Here is a 12,419-nt window from a genome sequence, read left to right as displayed (position 1 = left end):
TTTTAGAAAGGTTTGCCACACTCCATCTTTGGTAAGAACATATTAGAGCCATTTACATAGGAGGGCTCTGTTCTTGACCTCAAGGTCACCAATCCCAAGACCCAATTGATCTTTAGGGCCACACACTACGGTTTCATTAGTTAGTCGATATTTCTTTTTCCGCTATCTTATTGCCAACACAACTTTGATCGTAAATAATTCAATCATTATACAAAATATATTAACACGATAAAAAAATGTTTATATCGTATAAAATTGTGGGGATGACATTACTTCAGCTAATTCTCAGTTGAACAAAAATTGGCCACACCAAATGCATATTGTTCAAATCATGAGCATTTGGCCATTTTAGGTGATAGTAAAATAGTATGGATGAATGGACCAAGGCGGCCTTGTTTAGAAGCATGCACATCTATATTGTGATCATTCAACATCATTTTCACTTATCCCAGATCTAGGCCCGGATGTGTCTGGGGTTACTCCCATCGAAAACGCTAATCATGCATCCGATAGAACAATAACTCTACAATATGTAGTGGCAAACAAAAATAGAAGCAAAAGAATGTAAAAGTTTTGAGTTCATGTTCAGTGGTAAACACTTAGAACATAATCTCGTCCTTTACTCCCATCGGGAGGGAAGATTCCGCACCCGATGAATATAACTCGACAACTTCGGCTACTGCAAGAGCCAAACAAGGCATCCGATAAAAATTCTCGGACCGCGTCAGTCGCGATAATATGTATGGATGTCGTGCTTTTCAGCATGAAGCTAAGACCCCGGGATCCGTCCCTGATATCGCACAAGCTGCGATTTGCTAGAATATTTGCCATATCAACGATATGATGAAAAATCCAGACGGATGTGGGTAGATGCCATCAGCAAGATAATATGGCTTGTCATATTCATTTCCATTGATCTCGTACCTCACCCGGGGAGCTTTGCCTTGCATAAGCCTATTGAAAACCGGTGATCGGTGCAACTGTTATCACCAGAATTTGACCGAGTCAAAGGTGGGCCGCGATCAAGATGGGCTTGAAGAATATACATGGAAGAATATATGTGAATCGGCCTTATATGCAAAGTTTGGGCTAGTTTGCCCTTCTATCTGTAATATAGTAGGATACGTGTTGATTAGTTAGAGTTTGGCTCGTGCACGGTTGAGATTATTCCCACGATTAGAAAGTCTACGGACTATAAATATGTATCTAGGGTTTATGAAATAAACAACAATCACGTTCACCACAAACCAATCTAGGCGCATCGCCAACTCCCTTGTCTCGAGGGTTTCTTCCGGGTAAACATCATGCTGCCTAGATCGCATCTTGCGATCTAGGCAGTACAAGTTTATTCGTTGTTCATGCGTTGCTCGTACTGAAGCCTTTTTGATGGCGAGCAACGTAGTTATCTTAGATGTGTTAGGGTTAGCATTGTTCTTCGTATCATATGCTATCGTCGTGCAACCCTTAGACATCTAGCCGCCCTTACGCCTATCTTAGGTGTAGGGGCGGCACCCCGCTTGATCATTATTTAGTAGATCCGATCCGTTATGGTTGCTCCTTGTTCTTCAAGGATTAGTTTAATATCTGCATAGTTAGGCCTTACAAAGGGTTGAAGGATCCAGCGGCGCGTAGGGTGTAGTTTGCTAGCCCTAGACAGGATGTTCCGGGGATCAACCTCGTGTTGGTTTTTAGGCCCTGTCTAGGATCGGCTTACGATCACCGTGCGCGGCCGCGAGGCTCAATCACGAGTAGGACGTTCCGATTATGCGGTGAAAACCCTAAATCGTCGTAGATCGTTTTAGCTTTATCTTGATCAAGCAGGACCACCATATATTCGTACACCTCGTGCGAATCATGGGTGGATCGGCTCCTTGAGCCGATTCACAGGACAACCTGAGAGCCGATCGAGACTCGTATTTAATGTTTACGTGTATGCCATGCAGGAAACTAAGCGAGGCATCTCCATCACCTTCCTGACCAGGTATAGGTCAGGTGGCACGCCCTTGCACCAGCATCGGACGTGCGTGCCGGAGTCTTTGCGGGCCGTCGCTCGGAGGGACCAGGGCCAGCCGCAGCCCTAAGTTGCTCCCGGCTCTCCTGTGTTGCCCGTCGTTGCTCGCCGGTGGGTTTCTGACCGCAACATATTCTGGCACGCCCGGTGGGACAGCCGGTGATGAGACATCGGCTGGCACAAACGAGATGTAAGCCTCTTTTGAGCAATACAATCAAGATAGGGGCCAATTCCAGCAATCGCCCCGTATTATCCTTGCCATATGCTTCGCCTGTGTTCAGCGTCGATCTAACAGGTGACGGAAAGCTAGGGTATGGGCTTACATCGGCTTGCGAGCTCGAGGAAATCGGCATTGGTCATGACTGCAGAGCCGATGTTCAGGTATAGTCCTATCGATAACTGCAGAGCCGATATCTGCAGTAACCTGACAGATTCGGCTCGGGGGGGCACATAATCAGATAGACAGACGCTATGAACATGTGCGATACATGGGCAATAAAATATTAGGGACCGATGGAAAACCGATGGAAAATCGGCCAGTAAAAAAAAATCAGTACAGCCGAAGCGGAGTCATCGAAAGGCCAAGTTCAGTAAAACATCGGTCTCTAAGGGCTCTACTGAAGAAACACGCTGAGGGCGTGAAGGGCGTCAGCACGGATGCGATCCACCTCGGCGATCTCAGCCTCGTCGTCCTCATCTTTGCCCGTCACCAGCTGACTGCTCAGGGCACGAATTTCAGCCAGATCGGTCTTCAGATCGGCTGTGAGGCCCTGTGCTTCCTCTTGAGAGCGGGCAATAAGGGCTTCCTTGTCTTGGATAAGCTGCTTGGTCACCCTGACCCTCTCTTCAAGGTTCTCCAGTTCCTTGCGCAGGGTTCCGAGTTCGGCACTGTGAGCAGAAGTGTCAGTTTTGGCGTCTAAAGCGACCTTCTTCTCGTTGAGCCGTTGACACTTGTCTGCAATATCGGCTCTCAATGGAAGCTGGGTGCGGCGAAGAGTAATCCTTTGGTGAGCCGATTGCACCCTTGACTTGAAGACCGACAGAGTAACAGCTGGCCAAAGCTTCACTTGCAGTGTCATAGGGAGATGGGGCTGGATATATTCGAGGATGCCTTTGACTTCCTCGGGATCTTCAACCAGGGTCTCAATTGAGGAAGAGAGCAAATCCTTGAGACGCTGGAGTGGACCATGGACCGTGCTAGGACTGGGCTCTCCACTTGCCTTGGAAGTAGTTGGTTCGATGGATTCTGGATCGAACGTCAGCAAGCTCGAGAGATCACAACCCTGACAAGGCAAACAAAGTGGGTTTAGCATACAACGAAGAAAGTGATAGAGCCAAGGAAAGGGGGTGTACCTCTCCCAAGGTAGGAGGAGCAGCCGATGTGGTGATAATCGGCTTTTCCGTGGACTTGGCCGGGTCAGCCACTTGGTCAGACGCGATCGTCGAGGTGGCTAGGTCTAGCGTGGCGGACGGCATCAGTACCTCCTCGACGTCTCCGCTAGAGGTTTCGGTCTGCAAGAGGAAGTGGTTAGCCGATCCAAATGGCAATGGGTTAGCATGAAGTGTAAACCAGGGAGATAATTACATTTGAGACCTCCTGGCTTGATGGAGAAGCTCGTGGGTTTTTACGAGCCCTTTTGACGCATCGACGCTTCACGCGTGACCCCGATTTGGTCGGGGCTTGGGGAGCAGGAGGCTCGGGAATCGACCTTTTCTTAGAAGCCGGCGCTGGCGAAGCCGTCTGGCTCTGGGTGGTGGACCTCTCGGAATTGCCCGAGCTCGAATCCCTCTGGCTGGATTCTGCGGCCCCGCTGGAGGTTTCTTCGGTGGAAGTCTGTAGAAAAGAATACGAGCGTGTTGCAAAAGGCTGGGAAAGCGGATAAATGTGGGCAGGGCACAAATCAACTTACGTGCAAGCTTTCTTGGGCAGGAGCTTTGCGCTTCAGGGTCTTCCTGGCAGCCACCTTCCTCACTGCCGTCCTCGCCTGAGTCGAGGCTCGGGGGGCAACTGGCCCCGAAGATGCTTTACTCTTGGGAGCCGATTTCGGTGAAATCGGCTGACTCTGCATTATGACTTTCTTCAGGGGTGGCGAGCTCTGGCAGAAGAGAACCACTGGGGCCGGAGGAAGGAATGCGAAGGGGGAGCCATCGGCTTGCGTGGGAGCTGGGCCATCTTGTTGCTGCTAGGAGATGGAGTCAGGTTACAGACAATTGATGTCTACGCCTCCTCCTTTTCCTGTAGACAGTGTTGGGCCTCCAAGAGCAGAGGTTTGTAGAACAGCAGCAAGTTTTCCCTTAAGTGGATCACCCAAGGTTTATCGAACTCAGGGAGGAAGAGGTCAAAGATATCCCTCTCATGCAACCCTGCAACCACAAAGCAAGAAGTCTCTTGTGTCCCCAACACACATAATAGGTGCACTAGTTCGGCGAAGAGATAGTGAAATACAGGTGGTATGAATAAATAGTAGCAGTAGCAACGGCACCAGAAAAGTGCTTGCTGGCGTGTAGTTGATGGTGGTAGTATTGCAGCAGTAGTAACGCAGTAAAACAGTAAACAAGCAGCGATAGCAGTATTTAGGAACAAGGCCTAGGGATTAGACTTTCACTAGTGGACACTCTCAACTTTGATCACAAAACAGAATAGATAAATGCATACTCTACACTCTTGTTGGATGATGAACACATTGCGTAGGATTACACGAACCCTCAATGCCGGAGTTAACAAGCTCCACAATTCAATGTTCATATTTAAGTAACCTTAGAGTGTAAGATAGATCAATACGACTAAACCAAGTACTAACGTAGCATGCACACTGTCACCTTCATGCTAAGAAAGGAGGAATAGATCACATCAATACTATCATAGCAATAGTTAACTTCGCAATCTACAAGAGATCATGATCATAGCATAAACCAAGTACTAACACGGATGCACACACTGTCACCATTACACCGTGTAGGAGGAATAAAACTACTTTAATAACATTGCTAGAGTAGCACATAGATAAATTGTGATACAAACACATTGCAATCATAAAGAGATATAAATAAGCACTTCACTATGCCATTCATAACAGTGAATAAGTATTCTGTGAAATATAGCCTAAGAGACCCACACGGTGCACACACTGTCACCTTTACACACGTGGGACAAGGACTCTCCGGAGATCACATAAGTAAAATTCACTTGACTAGCATAATGACATCTAGATTACAAGCATCATCATATGAATCTCAATCATGTAGGGCAGCTCATGAGATTATTGTATTGAAGTACATAGGAGAGAGATGAACCACATAGCTACCGGTACAGCCCCGAGCCTCGATGGAGAACTACTCCCTCCTCATGGGAGCAGCAGCGGTGATGAAGATGGCGGTGGAGATGGCAGCGGTGTCGATGGAGAAGCCTTCCGGGGGCACTTCCCCGTTCCGGCGGCGTGCCGGAATAGAGACTCCTGTCCCCCAGATCTTGGCCTCGCGATGGCGGCGGCTCTGGAAGGTTTCTGTGGGTTTCGTCAATCGTATCAGGGTTTTCGCGACGGAGGCTTTAAATAGGCGAAGAGGCGGCGCCAGAGGGTCGAAGGGGTGCCCACACCATAGGGTGGCGCGGGCCCCCCCTGGCCGCGCCGGCCTAGGGTTTGGTGGGCCTGTGCCCCCTCTCTGGCGGCTCTCGGGTGTTCTGGATGCTTCCGGGCAAAATAGGAACCTGGGCGTTGATTTCGTCCGATTCCGAGAATATTTCGTTACTAGGATTTCTGAAACCAAAAACAGCAGAAAACAGGAACTGGCACTTCGGCATCTTGTTAATAGGTTAGTTCCAGAAAATACACGAATATGACATAAAGTGTGCATAAAACATGTAGATAACATCAATAATGTGGCATGGAACATAAGAAATTATCGATACGTCGGAGACGTATCAACAATCACCATAAGCCATTGCAAGAAATGTTAAGTAATGGTACCTGGTCTGCAGGAACGTCATACTCGGCATCAAGTTGTCTCAGCAGCGGTCCTAGAGCCCTTCTGAAGACATGGGTCTTCCACATGGACCACCAAGTCTCGAAACCATCGGTAGTGAAGGAGAAACGGAGGTTGTGGGGGATTGGAATGGCCAAAGCATCAAAGAAGGTATAACACCTTTGGCCAGTAAGGATGTCAGGCAGTTCAGCTCTGCTTGCTGTCAGGTGGTGTAGGAAGAAGTGTGGAGGCACCTGCCCGAGGCCAAGCTGTCGGGCTACCACTACCGGTTGGTAAGACTCGTAACCAGGCTTGATGATCCGGTTCGAGGTACTCATGCCAACGGGAAGGAAGCAGTGACGAATCATGATAGAATACAGATGCTGGGTGCTAGCGTCATCGGCAAAGTTATCCAATCGAAAGGAGACTGGGTTCTCAAAGTTCTCCGATTCAGTATAAGGAAAGAACAGGGGGTTGTCCAAACCTTGGAAGAAAATCTTGAACCACCCTGCTGCTTCCTTAGGGATCAGCCTGCTGCCTGGGAGACCATACAAAGCTTGGCCATAACTGGTGCATCGGATCTCCTTTCCATTAGCATCCGAAAAGGTGCAGGTGGCCAAAGGTGGGAAGTCTGGGATCTGGTTCTGAAAGTATAGCTGAGCCCATAACTGAATAAACCACTAGGGGCCGCCAGTTTTAACTGTCTTTTGAGAGAATAGTTTGACAGACATCAGTTGAAGAGATCGATAGACCTCTCCAAGTAACAGTTTGCCTAGGCCAAGTTGGGTGCCTTTGGCAAGTTCATAGGCCAGGGAAAGGTAATTCTTGGTAGGGGCGAGTGATGGGCCACAGAATATGAAGTGCTCCAACCAGAAGTTCAGGAAGGCTGTGTGTTCTCTCTCTGTCACAGGGCCTTTGGTTTTCATATAACGATTGAGGTAGGCTCCCCAGCTGGTACACTCTTTTTTAGAGGAAAGGGTGAAAGGGACTTTCGGCAGTTTGAATGCAGAAGGGCTTGGGGATGCAATGTCTAGGCCTGTGATCATGGCCACATCCAGCAGAGTTGGTGTCATAGGGCCATGGCCAAACATGAAGCAGTTCAGTGCATCAGACCAGAAGTAGCCGATGGTTTTCAGAATATTTTCATTCTTCTCAAGGGGAGACAATGATAATGACAAGGCATCGGCTATCCCTATGGCTTCCCAGGTGGCATAATGGGTTTTGGATACTCTATTGTACCATGCCACCCAACCCTCAGGAGGATTAGGCCAGGCTCGCAGGCAGTCGGCCCAGGAAGTCAGATCTAAGTTCTGATTCACGAAGGGGATTCTGTTAGCTTCGCATGAAATTAAGAGGGCGGGACTCTTGGAAGAACGAGGACCGAGGCACATAGAATTTGCGAGAGAAGGATGTGGCAGTAGGATGTCTGAAACCTAAATTAATAACGGAACAAAACATTAATTCAGGTGTTTGCTATTAATCCTAACGTCGATTCGAATGGCGAGAGGAGGTTAAGGATTACCTTCAGACCAGAGACCATGGCATTGGTATTGGGTGATTCCGCCATTGGATGCGCTGCAGAATTGGGGGCGGCGCGGTCGAGATCTGGGATGCAGGTGGCCGTGAGTTGGAACTGCTCAGGCGGCGATTTGGGGATCTGAGTTTGCTTTCTCAGACGGGGGTCGCAGGTTACCGTTTGGAGGAGCAGCTAGGTCGACCTTACTCGTGTTTTTATGGTAGAGACCGATGCGATGCCATCGGCTCTTTTGGGAGATCGTTTGACTTTGACTATCGGCAAAAAGTTGACTGGAAATACTTCTTCATTAATAAAAGGAGGGTTTTTTACAATGAAGAGCCGATTGCTCAAGAAAGGGGGAACAAAAGAAGAGCCGATTGCTCGCGTACTACTGATCCTACTTTACTAATCCTCGCTGCCCTCGTCATCGGCGTCGTAGCTGCCGCTGGCGCTGCTTCCGGAGAACTCCTCGTCACTGCTGCCCCAGCCTTCGGCCGGAGCTTCTTCCTCTTCGTCATCATCGTCATCTTCACTGTCCGCCCAAGCGCGGAAGCGCTTCGCCGGCGGGTACCCAGCGGAGGAGGAGGAGTCGTCTTCCTCCTCTTCTTCCTGTTCCTCCTCTTCCTCCTCGTCTTCCTCTTCCTCCTCCTTATCGGAGGAAGTGGGGTTCCTCCAGGAGTGGAGGTCATCCTCGCTCTCGCTCTCCAGTTCCCCTTCAATGAGGAACTGGAGGTCGCCCTCCCCATCAGTCAGGGGCATGTCGCCATCTGATCCGACAAGGGCTTCTGATGGGCCATCTGACATGAAGTCGAAGTCCCACTCTGGCTCTGACATCAGCTCACTCGAGGAAGAAGATTGGAAAGAGAGGCCGGAGGAGACGGAGGAAGAAGAAGACATTGCTACAGGGAAAGAGGGCTTTTCGGTGCCGATAGCTAGAACAGAGGAGGGGGATGAAAAAGCGAATCAGTCGGCACAGTTAAATAAGGGAGAGCCTAACGGAGATTTAATGCCATTGCAGTTTCCAAGGAAGTGGTGCTAAAGCTATCAAATTTTGCAGAGAAGTTGAGAAGGCAAGGCATCATGATGAAGAATACTGCGACGGTTCTGCTCTGCCACGACATGACCCGACGAAGAAAAAGCAGAGTGATTTTGGAATTATCAATTCCAAAACCAGGGGGGCATGTGTTATCACCAGAATTTGACCGAGTCAAAGGTGGGCCGCGATCAAGATGGGCTTGAAGAATATACATGAAAGAATATATGTGAATCAGCCTTATATGCAAAGTTTGGGCTAGTTTGCCCTTGTATCTGTAATATAGTAGGATACGTGTTGATTAGTTAGAGTTTGGCTCGTGCACGGTTGGGATTATTCCCACGATTAGAAAGTCTACGGACTATAAATATGTATCTAGGGTTTATGAAATAAACAACAATCACGTTCACCACAAACCAATCTAGGCGCATCGCCAACTCCCTTGTCTCGAGGGTTTCTTCCGGGTAAACATCATGCTGCCTAGATCGCATCTTGCGATCTAGGCAGTACAAGTTTATTCGTTGTTCATGCGTTGCTCGTACTGAAGCCTTTTTGATGGCGAGCAACGTAGTTATCTTAGATGTGTTAGGGTTAGCATTGTTCTTCGTATCATATGCTATCGTCGTGCAACCCTTAGACATCTAGCCGCCCTTACGCCTATCTTAGGTGTAGGGGCGGCACCCCGCTTGATCATTATTTAGTAGATCCGATCCGTTATGGTTGCTCCTTGTTCTTCAAGGATTAGTTTAATATCTGCATAGTTAGGCCTTACAAAGGGTTGAAGGATCCAGCGGCGCGTAGGGTGTAGTTTGCTAGCCCTAGACAGGATGTTCCGGGTATCAACCTCGTGTTGGTTTTTAGGCCCTGTCTAGGATCGGCTTACGATCACCGTGCGCGGCCGCGAGGCTCAATCACGAGTAGGACGTTCCGATTATGCGGTGAAAACCCTAAATCGTCGTAGATCGTTTTAGCTTTATCTTGATCAAGCAGGACCACCATATATTCGTACACCTCATGCGAATCATGGGTGGATCGGCTCCTTGAGCCGATTCACAGGACAACCTGAGAGCCGATCGAGGCTCGTATTTAATGTTTACGTGTATGCCATGCAGGAAACTAAGCGAGGCATCTCCATCACCTTCCTGACCAGGTATAGGTCAGGTGGCACGCCCTTGCACCAGCATCGGACGTGCGTGCCGGAGTCTTTGCGGGCCGTCGCTCGGAGGGACCAGGGCCAGCCGCAGCCCTAAGTTGCTCCCGGCTCTCCTGTGTTGCCCGTCGTTGCTCGCCGGTGGGTTTCTGACCGCAACAGCAACACACTGATGTCACTGTTGGAACCGGACATGCCAAAGAATGAATGCCAAATCCATAAATCTTAAGATATCACTGCTTCACAAATGATAATGCGTCCCTCCGCATGGCCGATGTACTGACCCTCCCATTCAAATGAACAGTTCTTCCACTCCTAGTGCATGCAATCTATGCTGCCAATCATGCCTGGGAACCCTCTAGACTCGTTGATAGACAACAACCGCCTTGTATCCTCAACTTTTGGCTTCCTACAGTAATGTTGTCCGAACGCGGCAATCATGGCTCATCAAAACCAGTACATGGACTCAAGGCAGGTGCTCTCACCCATTCGAAGATACTAATCGAATATATCATCAACTCATTCCATATGATAGCATGCGAATAGCCATGGAACATTTTGGTACGAGGTGAAGCCTAGCGCACCTGTTGCATCGGGCCTGCATTGGAAGTAGGGGTCGTAGTCTTTGACGCCCTGTAGAATGACTATGAACAGGTCCCTTGACATCCTGTACCAGCGCCGGAACAATTATTCTGGGAACACCGGATTGGTGCGGTCGAAGTAGTCCGCGTGGAGCCGGTGGTTCCCTTCCACTCTGTTGCGCGGCAGGTTTTTTAAGCGGCCCTTCACAGAGCCCCAGTGCACTGGGATTTGGCTGGCATTGCACTCGTGGAGGATGGAGGCCGCAACAGTAGCCATGGTCTGCGGCAACTGATCGGACTCTTTGTCGGAAGAGGAGTCAACAACCTCCGCCCGGAACTTGTCTAGCATCTTCCACATGTCTATCTGTGTGGGTACCAACTGCGGATCAATGGACGCACACAATAGCGCCTAAAACACGAGTAAGAAACGTACTGGCGCAATTGACCGAACAGATCGTGGGCGGCGAGGCTGGACGGCGCAACCAGCAGAGTTTGGCCCCCAAACAGGCGACATGTGCACGCCAGAACCTACCCCGACTGAGATACGAGGACCGAGCACACGGCGTGTAATGCGGCGATGCGGAGGGGTGGGTTGGGGTGCTGGCGTCGCACTAGGGTAGCAAAGAAGGGGATGAGGAAGCAAATCCGCGAGGTCGATTTCGCTCTCCCTGACGTGCGGGACCAGGTAAGAAAAGGAGGACGCTCGGCGTGACCGTGCATCGTCCGCGGAGACACAAACCTGCCGCGTTTGCGTCGCCGTGGACGGCCCGGTCACTTTACGTCGCCCCGCTGGAGCAGAATCTTGACGCATTTTTGGTCCGCGCGGACGCAAACGGTCGCTCAACGTCCATTTGGATCGCTCCGTTGGAGATGCTCTTTGGCTAGAAGCTGACCCCGGAGTCAGAGACTGCGGGTGCAATGGTGGTGTGTGACCAGCGGGTAGGAGATCAAGGCTGAGTGTACCAAGAAGAGCAAGAGTTGCAGACCATGCCGAAACTAGTACCTGTTCTGTTATGTTGGCTGTTGCAGTGACTAATCTGAAAGTAAACGATGTTGTTGCTGTTATTGATGAACATGTGACAAAGGCGATGATACGTCTCAAACGTATCTATAATTTCTTATGTTCCATGCTACTTTTATGATGATACTCACATGTTTTATACACATTATATGTCATTATTAAGCATTTTCTGGCACTAACCTATTGACGAGATGCCGAAGAGCCAGTTGTTGTTTTCTGCTGTTTTTGGTTTCAGAAATCCTACAAAGGAAATATTCTCGGAATTGGACGAAATCAACGCCCAGGGTCTTATTTTTCCACGAAGCTTCCAGAAGACCAAAAGGATTACGAAGTGGGGCGACGAGGCGCCGCCCTGTTGTGTGGGGCCCTCGTGTCGCCCCTAAACCTACCCTTCCGCCTACTTAAAGCCTTCGTCGCGAAACCCCCAGTACCGAGAGCCACGATACGGAAAACCTTCCAGAGACGCCGCCGCCGCCAATCCCATCTCGGGGGATTCAGGAGATCGCCTCCGGCACCCTGCCGGAGAGGGGAATCATCTCCGGAGGTCTCTTCATCACCATGATCGCCTCCGGATCGATGTGTGAGTAGTTCACCCCTGGACTATGGGTCCATAGCAGTAGCTAGATGGTTGTCTTCTCCTCATTGTGCTATCATGTTAGATCTTGTGAGCTGCCTATCATGATCAAGATCATCTATTTGTAATGCTACATGTTGTGTTTGTTGGGATCCGATGAATATTGAATACTATGTCAAGTTGATTATCAATCTATCATATATGTTGTTTATGTTCTTGCATGCTCTCTGTTGCTAGTAGAGTCACTGGCCAAGTTGATACTTGTAACTCCAAGAGGGAGTATTTATGCTCGATAGTGGGTTCATGCCTCCATTGAATCTGGGACAGTGACAGAAAGTTCTAAGGTTGTGGATGTGCTGTTGCCACTAGGGATAAAACATCAATGCTTTGTCTAAGGATATTTGTGTTGATTACATTACGCACCATACTTAATGCAATTGTCTGTTGTTTGCAACTTAATACTGGAAGGGGTTCGGATGATAACCTGAAGGTGGACTTTTTAGGCATAGATGCATGCTGGATAGCGGTCTATGTACTTTGTCGTAATGCCCTGATTAAATCTCATAGTACTCA

Source organism: Lolium perenne, chromosome 6 (genome assembly GCF_019359855.2).
Source record: "Lolium perenne isolate Kyuss_39 chromosome 6, Kyuss_2.0, whole genome shotgun sequence".
NCBI classification, from domain to species: domain Eukaryota; kingdom Viridiplantae; phylum Streptophyta; class Magnoliopsida; order Poales; family Poaceae; genus Lolium; species Lolium perenne.
The sequence above is the reverse complement of the archived record's forward strand: the minus strand, read 5'-3'. Positions refer to the sequence as shown.